This window comes from Camarhynchus parvulus, chromosome 1, assembly GCF_901933205.1.
Source record: "Camarhynchus parvulus chromosome 1, STF_HiC, whole genome shotgun sequence".
Taxonomy (NCBI): Eukaryota; Metazoa; Chordata; class Aves; order Passeriformes; family Thraupidae; genus Camarhynchus; species Camarhynchus parvulus.
Window position 1 is genome coordinate 114,542,028 of NC_044571.1, and position 13,027 is coordinate 114,555,054.

Below are 13,027 nucleotides of genomic sequence, written 5' to 3' on the forward strand. Positions count from 1 at the left end.
ACGACTAAAAATGTGGACTAATTAGCATGACGTAAGCGACCAATAACCAGTAGGATAGAATACTAATTGATGAAAGAGACCTGTGTCAGTTACAAATGCCTTCATTCGATGAAACGTACGAATAGGTGAACAAGTTCTGTACCCGTGTCTGCGCGAAGGCTGCAATTCCAGCCGCGCATCCCCTGGCCAACAATAAAGCAACGCGTGGCGCTCAGAAGACACTTGTGAGAAGCTTTTATTCCCCCTTGTGAGCAGGTTTTATTCACCCGGACAGTGCGGGAGGCAGCGGGGAGCGCCGCGGTGCTGCCGCTGCTGCCGGTGCCGGGGCTCTGAGGGGGCTCTGAGGGGCCCTGGGAGGCTGCGCGCTCCCGCCCGCCGCGCGCGCCCGGCGCGCACCGCGCCGCGATTGGCCGAGCCCCGGCGCGCGCCGCGCTCCCGCGCCGCTCCGCCCCGCCCCTCCCGCGGCCGCGCGCGCGCCATTGTCACGCACGGGGCTCGCCGACTCCAAAGGCCCCGCCGCCGCCTCCCCATTGGCCGGCGCGGCCCGGATTGACGCGCGGCTCGGCCAATGGGCGGCGCCGCCCGCGGCGGGCGGAGGGCTCAAGGCGGCTCTCGGCGGCGGCGCGCGCTGAGCCGCGGGCGCCCGGCGGGCACCGGGAGCGGCTCCCGGGGCGGGCGGCGACCCCCGGCCCGCGGCACCCGGCCCCCGCCACCGCCCGCCTGCCGCCCATCGCCGGCCACCGACCGACCGACCGACCGACCGACCGCCGACCGAGCCCCGGCGCCGTGCAGGTGAGCGCGCGTCCGGTCGCGTCGCCGCATCGCCGTAGCGCCCCGCGCCCGGGCATCGCGGGCGGCCCCATCCCCCGCTGCGCTCCGCTCGGCGCGGGGGGCGTGCGGCGGGTCCCGAGCCGGCCCTGCCGCAGCCTCCGGGAGCGCCGGGGCTGCGCTGGAAATGCCCCCGCCGGGCCGAGCCCGCTGCCTGCCCCGCCGGTAACCGCGGCGGAGCGGCCCGGGGCGCGCACAGGTGAGCGCTGCGGGACACGTGAGGCGCCCGCCCGGGCACCGGAGCCAGGCACGGCCCGGAGCTGCGGCTCCCGGTGGGGGGATGCTCGCAGGCCGGGGTCCCGGGAAGCGCTGCCCTGCAGGAGTTGGGGGTCCCGGGGATGCTCGCAGCCCTGGGGAGCACTGGCACCAACGCGGTGCTGATGGGTGGCAGGAGGCAGTGCGTGTTCCCAGCGCTACCACGTTGGCCTGGGAAGCGCTGAAAGTGACAGAAAGGCAGAAAGTGACAGAAAGGCAGAAAGTGACATGTTGTTCCTCTGTTGTTCCTCGTCAATTGCCCTCCGTCCCCCTGGATCCCGAGGACTGGGCTAGCCGAAACTGACCGGGGTTACGGAGTGGGTGCGCTCGGCAGTTGTGAATAATTTGAAATTCCGATTAAAAACCGTATTGGAATAAGTGAGGGGAGGCTGAGCTCTATGGAGTGCTTAGTTGGCCGCTGTGGTTAGAGCATCTTTCCCCCTTCCCGTGTTATTAAAATGCTCCTGTCGTTTCCAATGGCACTTCGGCGCTGTGATGTAAATTATCGAGCAAGGGCAGACGAGGCTTCCTTCACCTGTGCTGTAAGGGCCCGGTCCCACAGGGAGCACCTTCCTGCTGCCTCGGCAGCTCCTGGGGCTGCTCTGCTGTGGCCCCACTGCTGTCCCCGTGCTGGCCCTGGGCGGGCCCGGTGCTGCTGTGGGATGGCACGGAGCTGCTGTCCTTGCTGCTTCCCAGGGATGGGACAGTCCCCTGGGATCCTGAGGGTCTCCGTGACCTTGGCCAGTGCGGCTCCCTCCCAGCTTTTGCCCTTCTGCCCCGGTTTGGGGGCTGAGAGCTCCTGGAATGGTCCTGGAAGGGCATGGTCACCCTGTGGTCACAGTTACTGGCCATGCTGCACTTGCACCTCCATCCTGCCCGGGGGAAACATGAACGGGGCTGCTGCTTCCCTCCCCGGCCCTGGAACGGGGGAGGTGGAAAAGGAATGTAGCATAGTTGGCTCACCTCAGCTTTGGCTGCAGGCACATCACTCCCATTCCCACTTTGCTGCCCCAAAATCGTGATTTCCATGGAGGAAAAAGCCATTTCCTTCTCCCACAGCTTGAAAATGTGTGCTGTGACAGGGATTCTCCCCGAAATGGTTTATTCTGCAGCCTTGCTGCTGCTGTTGTTCTTGCATTAATGACCCAGTTATGCTTTCTGGGATTTTAAAGGCAATATTCTGGAGTTCTTGCACAGATGCTCTGATGGTAACTGACTCTGGGCTCTGGCCCTGCTTCATCTCAGGTGATGCTGACTGCGCTTTGCCTTGAGGCAGACGAGATCAGCTGCTGTTTGCATTTTTGGTGCCTCTGGGTGCTCCTGACCGAGCCGAATCCAATGGCTGCTGCCCCACGTCTGCCCAGGGACTCAGCTGGCCTTGCTTGGCAGAGGAAAGGCACTGCTGGGGTTTTTGGTGTTTCCTGGTGCTGTGCAGCCCCGCAGCGGCCAGGAGCCTCGGGAAGCCCTGGTGCTGCCTGGTTTGGGGGATCAGGGTGTGCAAAAGGGCAGCACCATGGTGGCGAGCACCAGGGCCCTGCTCTGGAGTCCTCGTGCTGGAGTGAGGAGCAGGGTATAAATAGCAGCGCTGGGCTTTAGCCACTGAATTCAAAGTTATGGTTTCCACAGCAACCAGCGCTCAGGCCGTGGTTGGTGTGTGGAATATTCCCGTTTTCGAGGAGCCCATGTGGCTGGCATCTGCTGTGGCGCCGTGTCCACTCCTCCTCCCGCTCCAGCATCCCCCTGCTGCTCCTGTGCCTGCTCTTGCTGTGCTCCCAGCTTCCAGGAACAGGGAGAATGAATGCCCAGCCTCCTCCTGGGCCTGGAGCGTGTGCAGCAAATGCCAGCCGTCCCTTTGTGTGCCAAGCCCTCCTTTTGGTGCTGGGGTGTGTTGCTGTATCCCACCTGTGCTTCCCCTTTCTCCCTCACCCGGGGTTGTTATTCCAGCGGCAGTCCCTGAGATCTGAGAGGAAACCAGAGCTGTGGGGGACCAGGGGATGTGCCCTCGCTGTGGGAGGATGGGGATGCGATGCTCGCTTTAATAAATGTTTGTCATACAAACGCGCAGTGTTGCTAAAGCGGTTTCATTTATAGCCAGGGGGCTGATGTATCTGCATGGCTGTGTCCAAGTTACAGTTTCCAGAGCAACTGGAGCAGCTTTGTGTCTTGGAAGGCTGTTAACTAAAGCATGAAACGTTATATCAAATTTTCCTCCCTTAAATTCTCCAATCTCAGCTACTGTTAAAAACACAGCTGTGCTTATCTGAGAACGTGTTTGAAAGCCTTGAACGACCGGGCAGATCTTCTTCAGGTGTGTGTGCCTCTGCCATGAAAACTGGGATGGGAAATGCCAGCCCCCAAAGTCATTATGCTAAGAGGTAGAGCAAAAGGCACTTTAATTAAAAAAAAACCAACCAAATAATCCACCAAAAAAAAGGCAAAAAGGAATGACATGTGTCCTGTTGAGTGGGGGTAATTTTGGACATAAAAACATAAAGAAGGTCTCAAGCTGTTGGAGAGTGCCCAAAGAGGGACACGAGGGTGGTGAAGGGTCTGGAGGGCCCACAAGGAGCAGCTGAGGGCACTTGCAATGTTCAGCTGGAGGAGAGGAGGCTGAGGGCAATCCCACTGGGGTCTGCAGCCTCCTGCAGAGGGGCAGCTCCAGTCTCTGCTCCCTGGGAAGGGCTGGAGCTGTGCCAGGGAGGGCTGTGTTGGGCATGGGAGGTGCCGGGCACTGCCCAGGCTCCCCAGGGCTCCAGGGATGCTCAGGGGGGGATTTGGGGTGAATGTGCAGGGCCAGGGACTGAACTGTGTGGTCCTGGTTGGGTCCCTTCCTGCTCAGGAGATTCTGTGGCTCTGCGATCTTGTCTCTGTGCAGAACTAATGACAAAAAGACAATCTGGGAAAACAGTGTAAAAAGGCTGAAAACAATCATCAACTGAAGGCTGGAATAAGAAGGAGTGGGGCTCAGGATCCCCTGTACCTGGGGCAGGCCATGGTGCCAAAGGCTGGTCTGTTATTATTTTTTTTACTTCCTTCTCCTTCCCCTCTCCTTTGGCTGCTGCTCCTTCCTCCCTCTTGCAGCGTCTCCCAGACCCTTATCTGAGCAGTAATTTCAAGGACCTTGGGATAAAACCAAGTCACTCTCCCAGTCAGAGCCCTGTCACTTTCCCAGCAGCTTTGTGTGTCTGTTCCTTGTTGGTTTCTCCTTGTTCGGTGCGTGCTGTGTCAGTAACAAACACAGCATCCCCTGGAAATGGACCTGCTGGGTGCTTGTGCTGCTTTCTGTCAAGTGCTGGGTAGGTTTCTCGGGGAAACTCAGCCAGGAGGCTTTAAGTGTTGCCTGTGTCAAAAGGAATTACCAGGTGAGTGTCTCAGGGGTCTGCCTCTCTGTTTCTATTAAGCAGCTCGGTGTTTTCCTCCTCACATATTTACCCAGGATGTGATGTCCCACTGACGTCCCCCTGCCAGCAGCCCATGGATGAAATGGAGGAGGGATTCTTCTCCTACGAGATGGTTTTGGAATGAAACTTTACCCCCAAACCTTGTGATCTTTGGTGTGCTGCCCAGACTGGGGAAACAGAATGATTGAAACAGCAGCTGGAAGGGAGCTGCGATAGCTTGAACTTCTCCCTGAGCGGCTTTCCAGGAGAGGTGAAGGTTTTTCCTGCTCTGTGCTCGGCCCAGGCTTTGGGTGTGGGAAGGGATTTTAGTTTGGAGCAAGGCTGCAGTGGGCTGAGCTGGATCTTCCAGCTGGGAGTGTCCCTGCAGCTTGGGCAGGGGGGACACAGGAGGAGAAGGCTCAGAGAGGAGAGGCAAGGCAGGCCAGGGCTGTTCTCTGTGTGTTGGGGATGAGCAGGGAAGGGGCAGGCTGCAACTGAGCGCTCACCTGGGGCAAAGCAATTCCTCAGTTGTGTTCTCCCCCAGACACTGGGATTGAAGAAATCCCAGTTTTAAAGTTCTGCCCTTCCAGCCAGGCAAAGTACCAACTTCGGGCTAGGATTTATGCTGGCTGGATGCAATAATTTCACCTGCCAGTGGGGAAACCTTTGATCTGGTGGCAGCAGATGTCTGTTGTGAGCTGTGCAGCCCAGGCTGCAGTGCCAGAGGCTTGGGGCAGCTCTGGCCAGGGTCACCCTGTGCGTGAGAGGGCTCTGTGCTGCTGAGCACAGCCCTTGTGTCTGCTCTTCCCCCTCATGTGCTCTCTGCCTAAGATTAGCACAGCTTTCCTCCTCGTGGATAAATAATTTAAACACCTGGGCTGATTAAGCGTGTGCATCTCACCTCAGAGCAGTCGTGACTTCTTTTATTTATTTATTTATTTTTAATTCCAAGAGCGCCTTTCCCGAGGAAGATTCAAAGCAACTGCAAATAGCTTCATCCCAGAAACATCAAGCACGACTCGGGGGCTGCTGCTCTGGTGGCAGGGATTCTGGCAGCGCACATTTGCCTCCCCATTAGCAGCATCTCACGGAATGAAGCTCAAGGCTTTATTGGCAGCTCGTTTGCTCTGCCTAATTGTGTGCCTGGCTGCGGGGCAGGACTGCCTTCCCCGCTCTCGCAGTGCCCCCAAACCCAGCATCTAAGGAAGGAAATCTTTTCCCCGCCGCTCAGACCGGCTGACAAAAGCGCTGTCGGATGAGTGGAGTTCCCTCTGCCTTTGTTGTCAGAAAGTGCTCTCTGAAGGAGCTACCTTTGCAGAGCAGCTGAGTGTCTCTGGGCTGCAGTTAAACCGCAGCTGGAAAGCATCTCTCATCTCTCACTCAGAACATCCTCTGTCTGGGGATGTAAAACCTCGCGCCAGAGAGCTGCGCTGGAATTCCTTGCCCGTGATTTTCCCTGCTCTGCAAGCACATGGAAACGCTGACTGCCTGTGCCTTGCCTGTGTGACCTGCGGGAGCAAGGCTGCAGAAAGCCAGCAGCACTAGCAAAGTTTGGCTTGGCTTTTGGGGTTTTTTTGTTCCCCACCTCCCCTCTTTTTATATATATTTTCGTTTAATATACATGTATGAATTTCATTATATCCATATATATATGTGTAATATATACATATATATTAAAACATATATTTCTATATATATTATATGTATATATTAATGTGTATACATATATATTTTTATATGTGTATATATATATATTAATATATGCATATATAAAAATATATATATTTCGTTTTTTTATACATTTTCGTTTCATTTTTGTGGTTTACAAGGACCTGGTAGATTTGTCAAGGTTTCAGCCCTCCCTGTGGCTTCCCAGCCTCCCTTGGAGCAGTGCTCAGCAAGCCAGGGCAATTCCTGCTGGGATCCAGTCCCTGCTTGTTCCTTCCAGTGCTGCAGCAGCAGGCAGGTTTTGTTGGTTCAGATTCTCTCATCACACTTTGCCTCTTCTAAGGCAAATTCTAGCCTGGCTTGGGGAGGAATGGGCTCTGCATCCCTCCATGAACCGTGCTGGGAAGTGTGTGTGAAATCCCGAGTCCTGCTTCCTGACCCCCCAGCCAGCTCCTGGTTTCTGTGCTCTTTGGAGCTTCCAGGACAGCCCAGATTCATGCCCTGCCTGCATTTCTGCATTCCTGCCTGCAGGACTTGCTGGGGGCCTCCCTGTGAGCTTGTTCCTTCTCCAGGAGCCTTCCCTGATGCCTGGGCAGTTGCAGAGGCACTTTAAAATCTGCACAAAAAGGGGAAAAGAACCTGCAGAGAGAGCTGAGCGCGGTTAATTTTCCCACTTCACTTTGTGGTGCCATCAGGCTCTCAGGAGTGGCAGTGGCTTTTGATGCAGAGGGTTTGGAGTCTGTGATGGCCACGAACTCAAACACGACGAGTTCCACCTCAGCCTGAGGAAGAATCTCAGTCCATGGAGCCCTGGAACAGCTGCCCAGCTGTCTCCATCCCTGGGGACATCCCAAAAATCCCAAATTCCTGTGTCACCTGCTGCGGGTGACCCTGCCTTGGGTGATCTCCAGAGATCCCAGCCATCTCTGGGACAGAAATCCTGCCTTGTTTCTGCATCCTTGGCCTGGCCATCCCTGTGTCCTGGGAGAGTGCCACTGACCCCCTGGCAGATGTGGCAGGGAACTCTGGCTCTGGGATTTCTCATTTGGTTTATTCCGTGGGTCCCAGCAGCAGGACGGCCTCGTGCTGCCCCTTGGCTCAGGGCTGCCTGTGAGGAGGGGCACTGGGGCTGCCAGAATCTCCTGCCAGCATCGTGAAATGCTGAAATGCACAGCTAAATGGGTCTAACAACACCAGGCAAGTGAGTTGCTGTTGTGCAAATCCCCTTTTTTTTATGCCTTTGCTTTTTTACGGAGGCTGGCTGGAGTGGGAGATCCCTCAGTGAAAATAAGGTGAGCAATTAGCAGGGATCGATTTGGGGTTTCGGAGGGCTGGGATGAGCTTGCTGGGGCTCAGTGCGTGCAGCTCCAGCAGAAATTGATTGGTTTTGTCTCTTTCCCTTAAAGCACTAATGAAATTCCAGCACTAATGAACAGGATGTTCCATTAGACAGCTCCTAATGGGTACCAAGTGCCTTTTTAGGATCCTTTCTCCTCCCTAGCCCCCTGCTCTGCTGGGTGCACAGTGCTGGGTTTTCCTCCTGGTTTTCTGAAGCTGTGGAGATGGCAGGAGCTCTGTGTCCCTTGCTGTATGGTTTTTGGAGTTATTTTGCCTGGCCTGGCTGGGTTTTGGTGTGTTTTGCCTTTGGTAGCGATTCCTGCTGCTTGCATTTGTGGCTCCCAGTGCAGAACAAAGCTGGTTTGTGTGCTGGCCAGCAGGAATTGCTGATAATGCTGGAGACTTCTCCTTGTGGCCAGGACCTGAATTGTCCCAACTTCTGCTGAACCCAAATTACAGGGGTTTAATTTTAGCTTCAGGGCTCCCGTGCTGGAATATTTTCTTTTTCTCTGGTGATAAAGCAAATAAAAATGAGTGTTTGAGGTCTTTCCTCAACCTGCCATGTGAGACCGAGTTGAAGTGTCACAAAACCTGCCAGAATTTCTATTCTTACCCTTGTCTGCTCTCAGGCTGTGCTGGTAACACAGAGTTATTGTGTCCCAGGGGCTGCTTAAACTCATTCCCTGCCTGTTTCAATCTGTTCTCTCTGTGTTAGGTGGAATACTCTGAGTGAGAGGGACTTGCTGGGGGTTCTGCATATCAGTTACTGCAGCAGCTCATGGACCATTTAAACCCCAGCCCAAGGAGCTGAGTGGGAGGGTGGAACCCCCCAGTTTGGGAGCTTTTTGGCTGAGAAGCTGCTTTTCTTGGAGCTCTGAATGGAGCCACTGCTGTTACCTGGGCCTTCTCCAATTTATTTTCTCTTTTCCAATTTTCCTGAGCAGGATGGTTTGAACAGGAATGTGTCATCTAGGGGGTTCGGGTTGGGCACCAGCAGGGTTTGTTCCCAGAAAGATGGGACATTGGAAGGGATGTCCAGGCAGGTAGGAAGGCCTGGATGTGGCATCAGGGCTGTGACAAGGGGGGGATCAGACACAGGTCACATTCCATGGCCTGGGAGGGTTTTCCTGGATGGTTCTGTGCTTTACAAATGTCTGAGAATGATGTTTAAGTAATGGATTAATTCTAATTATGGCCCTGGAAGCCTCCTGATGTGCCTGTGTCCTCTCTGAAAGGGCTCTGTGAGAGAGAGGGGCCAGGGCCTTGTTTTGCTTTGGGCAGTTATTTGTTGGCAATGCACCTTTTTGTCCTTGTGTCCCAAATGAAAGCTGGTTGGCTTTCAGCTTGGGATGGGTGTGAAATTCCTGCTCCTCTTGTGCACGAGGAAATCGTGTGTTGGCAGCATGGGATTTCAGGGCAGCGCTCTGATTTGCAGCACAGGAGGCTCCAGAAGACAGGACAGTAAAAGGACAATTTCCTTGGCCACTTGTGGGTGTTGGGAGGTCCTTGCTGGGGCAGGATTTGGGGTGAGCCTGGAGCTCTTTGTGCAGCTCCCTCTGAAGGCATTCTGGATTTCCTTCTGCTCTGAACTACGTCTGTATTTCTGTGTTTGCACTGTGAGGGTGTTGCACAGTGCCAGACCCTTCTGTCCCAGGCGTGAGCACACACCTGGGCAGGTGCTGCTGACACTTCTCCAAAATGCTCCCCCGCTTCCAGTCATGTGCATTTTGCAGCCCATTGGTATTTAGCAGCTTTTCTTTGTTTGTTTTGCTCAGAGGGAGCCTCTCCCTTGGTTTTTAGGAGCGCACGAGTTTCTCTCTGGGCAATATGAAGTTGAAACTGGGCAGATGGCCCTGGATCTGTCAGGTGTGTGTTGTGTGAGGCTTGCATGGCGGTGACCAGCAGCCCAGCTGATGGCCACAGCCGCTCTCTGGGTGGGCTGGGCTTGCTTTGGTTGCTCCATTTATTTATTTTAATGTGTGTGTGGCTGAGGTGAAGGGTGAACGAAGTGCAGTGTAAAAGCTCCTGCAGTGCCTGCAGCCTGGCCTGGGGCACTGCCAGGGATGCAGGGGCAGCCACGGCTTCTCTGGGCACCCTGTGCCAGGGCTGCCCACCCTCACAGGGAGCAATTCCTTCCCAATTTGTATTATTATATATATATATATATATATATATATATATATATATATATATATATATTTATATAATATTATATGTATTATTATATATATAATATAATATATTATATATAATATATATAATATATTATATTATATATATAATATATTATATAAACAATATATTATATATATAATATATTATATATACAATATATTATATATATACATAATATATTATGTATTATTATATATATAATATAATATAATATGTATTATTATATATTTATATAATATATATCTATAGATATTTATTTATATATATTTTATATATTATATATTTTTATATATTTATATATTATGTTTTTTATATTTATTAATATATAAAATATATGTAATATATTTGAATATTACATTATATATTTACATATATTTTATGTATAATATATTTATAGATATTTTATATATATATATATATTATATATATAATATATTATACATAATATATATTTATATATTTTATATATTATATTTATATATAAATATATATTTATATAGATATTATATATCTATATCTTCATATATTCATACATTGTATAAATGTAAATACAATATACTAGTTATATAAATATAAATATTTATATATTTTATGTGTATTAATATATATTTATATTTGTATATGTGTATATTATATTTGTATATTATATTTCTATATATTAATATATAATATATATTCTATATTTTATGTAAAATAAATAATATAAATAATATAGTATATATATATATATAAAAATATATATATATAATTGTATATATGTATGTAATGTAAGGAATACATAATATTCCTTCCCACGCCTGCCTGCCCTCTGGCACGGGAGATTCATTCTGTCCCAGCCTGGGTTTGTCCTTGGCACTGCAGCCCCTGGCCGCAGTGACAATCCCCGGGTGTCACAGGGCCACCCCTGCCGCCCATCCAGGTCCCTCTGCATGTCCCATCCCGTCCCTCTGGTGTGTGACAGCACCACAGAGCTCGGTGCCATCAGCCCCGCTGTCCTGGTCACCGGCAGGGACATTCAGTAGCTCTCCCAGGGAGAGGGAAGAAGCCCAGAAAGAACCTGGGCTCTGTTTTTCCCAGGGCAGCAGACCCTGTAAAACAAACCCTGTGAGTGTGGGCACCCCCGAAGCAAGCCAGGGTGGCAAATGTCCCTGTGTAGTGCTTGGCTGCGTGTGTGAATTCAAATGTCTGACTGAACTGCCAGATCCCCCCTGCCATCCCCTTCTCCTTGCCTTTCCTCCCCCCTGGGGCTGGAATGATGTGCCTCTGTGGGCTTGTGCAGGGTGGAGGAGGCAGGGGACAGCCAGGAGGGGGACTGAAGGAGTGCCTGTGGCTCTGGCCAGCAGGGAGAAGCTCTGCTCTGTGTTATTTTGCTCCCCCTCCTTTCCCTTCCTGCAAAAGCAGGGAAAACCTCCCCCAGAGAGACCCCGGGCTCTGAGGGATAAGCTGGGTGCATTTTTGTGGCAGGAGTCATCTCCCAGCCTCAGCCCCTCCCCAGGTGGGCTCTACCTGCCCCCGGGGCTCCCTGGTGTTCCTGTGTCACAGAACTAACCTTGTTCCAGTCCCGGGAGCTCCTGGGGCTTCTCCTGTGCGCCCTGGCTGGGGCAGGGCTGCTGCTGAAGGACACCTGCAGCCCTGCCCAGGTGAGTTTGCACACTCTCTGCCTCCTGGCTGAGCCTCTGTGGCTGCTCCTGGCCCTGGCCCCTCCAGTGTGGGCTCCTGACCTGTCCCTCTGTCCCTGCAGAGCTCAGACATGAAGCCAGGGCTTGCTCTGGTACCTTCTTGCTGCCTTGGACTGTTCCATTCCAATGGAGCATGCCACAAGTTCCTTTTTTGTTTGTTTGTCAGTTCTTTCTCCATTGTCTCCTTTCTCCTTTTGCCCTGCAGTGGGAGCAGGAGAGGCAGCAAAGGGCACTGAACCCTGGGCTTGAAACCAACCTCTCAGCTTGGTGCAGCTGTAGGGAGCAAATCCACAGTTTTCCTGCAGAAAACCCAAAAGTTCTTGAAGAGAAATTAAGTTTCAGAAGCGTGGAAGGACATCCTTGAGGCTGGCTCTTGCCTGAGCTGTTTGCTCCATGCTGGGTGGGGGACAAATCCACAGGGATGTGGATGGACAGGAAAGAGGGAAGAATGTTTCTGCAGAAGGGTTGGAGCTCTGTGTGCTGCAGGGCTGGCAGCACAGTTCTGCTGAGAGCCTGCAGCATCCAAGCCCTGCAGAGGAGGAATGGGAATCATCCTGTGGGGATTGGGATGGCAGGACACGAAATGCCTCAGAGATGTGCCTGCTGCAGCTGCTCCAGGTCTCTGGAACCAGTGAAGGAGGGAAATTACCTCCCCCATATCCCTGTGAGCCTCAGGGTAACATGTGAGCAGCTTGGCCTGGGGATCTTCTCCCAGATCATCCCAAATCCTTGTTGACAGAAGGAATGTGTGGATTTCCTGCCTGCTGGCTCCTCTGCAGCAGCACAGGCAGACAGGGACCTGTTTATCCCCCTGGGCCACCAGGAATCTCTGAGGTGCAGGGTTTCTGTGTCCCCCTCCACGTGCAGGGCTCTGTCAGCACCCACCTCTGGGTGGGCACCTTGGTCAGACCTGTGTGTGCTCTGTGACCCTGCTTGTGCAGGGAAACCTGGGTTGGAATGAGGGGAAAAAGTGGCACCAGTGATGGTTCAATATAGTGTCCATGGTGGGCACTGGTCTCTCTTCAGGCTGTCCTAAAAAGATTATAACCCTGCTCCCAAGCTGAAGCTGGGAATTCTTGTGGTTTTTGTGCTTTTGAAGGTTTTCCAAGGAAGAATGAGAGTCACTGAGCATGTCTGAGTTACCCAGGGGTGCTGCCCTGCCTGGGCTCTGCCCAGAGCTTTCCCAGCACCTGGGCTGGTGTGCTGATTGCTGAGCTGAGTCTCTCTCTCCATGGCACTGAATTATTTCCTTGATCTCAGCTGTCAGTGGTACTTCAGTGCTGACAGTGCATCCTCTGGAGAGCTGTGCCAAAAATGTGCACTTGGTCACCTGTTTAATACCGGGGACACAGAGCTGTTCGCCCCATCGGAGTGCCTGATGTACAATATTCTCTCAGCACATCCTTCCTTCTTTCGGAGTGCTGGAGGTGGTGGGAGGAACTGTGTGTGAAACTCTCTATCTCCCTGCAAGAAAGTGTCTGAACCTGCCTGTACTTCAGGGGCAGGCCCTGCACCTCCTCCCCTGTCCCTGAGCAAGACCAGCTTTTCTTCTTTGCTGTGCTTCGGGCTCTCCTGTTGCTCTGCAGCACTGCAGGACGGGAGGATGGCAGAAATGCAGGAAAGGAGAGGCAGTTAGGGGTGTGTGTGTTGTTTTCTGCTTCCTTCCTCCCTAGTTTTTAGGTACCTGTTGAAGAGAGCTCTCTG

General features: G+C 52.5%; 1 protein-coding gene across 1 annotated transcript in view; it reads left to right on the forward strand.

The window, feature by feature from the left end:
* The first annotated feature begins 719 nt into the window (after window positions 1-719).
* Window positions 720-13,027, forward strand: part of TIAM1 (TIAM Rac1 associated GEF 1) — a 144,831-nt gene continuing 132,523 nt past the window's right edge. The window contains 1 exon segment of the mRNA XM_030971910.1: window positions 720-792. The gene's annotated coding sequence lies outside the window, so the exon portion shown is untranslated.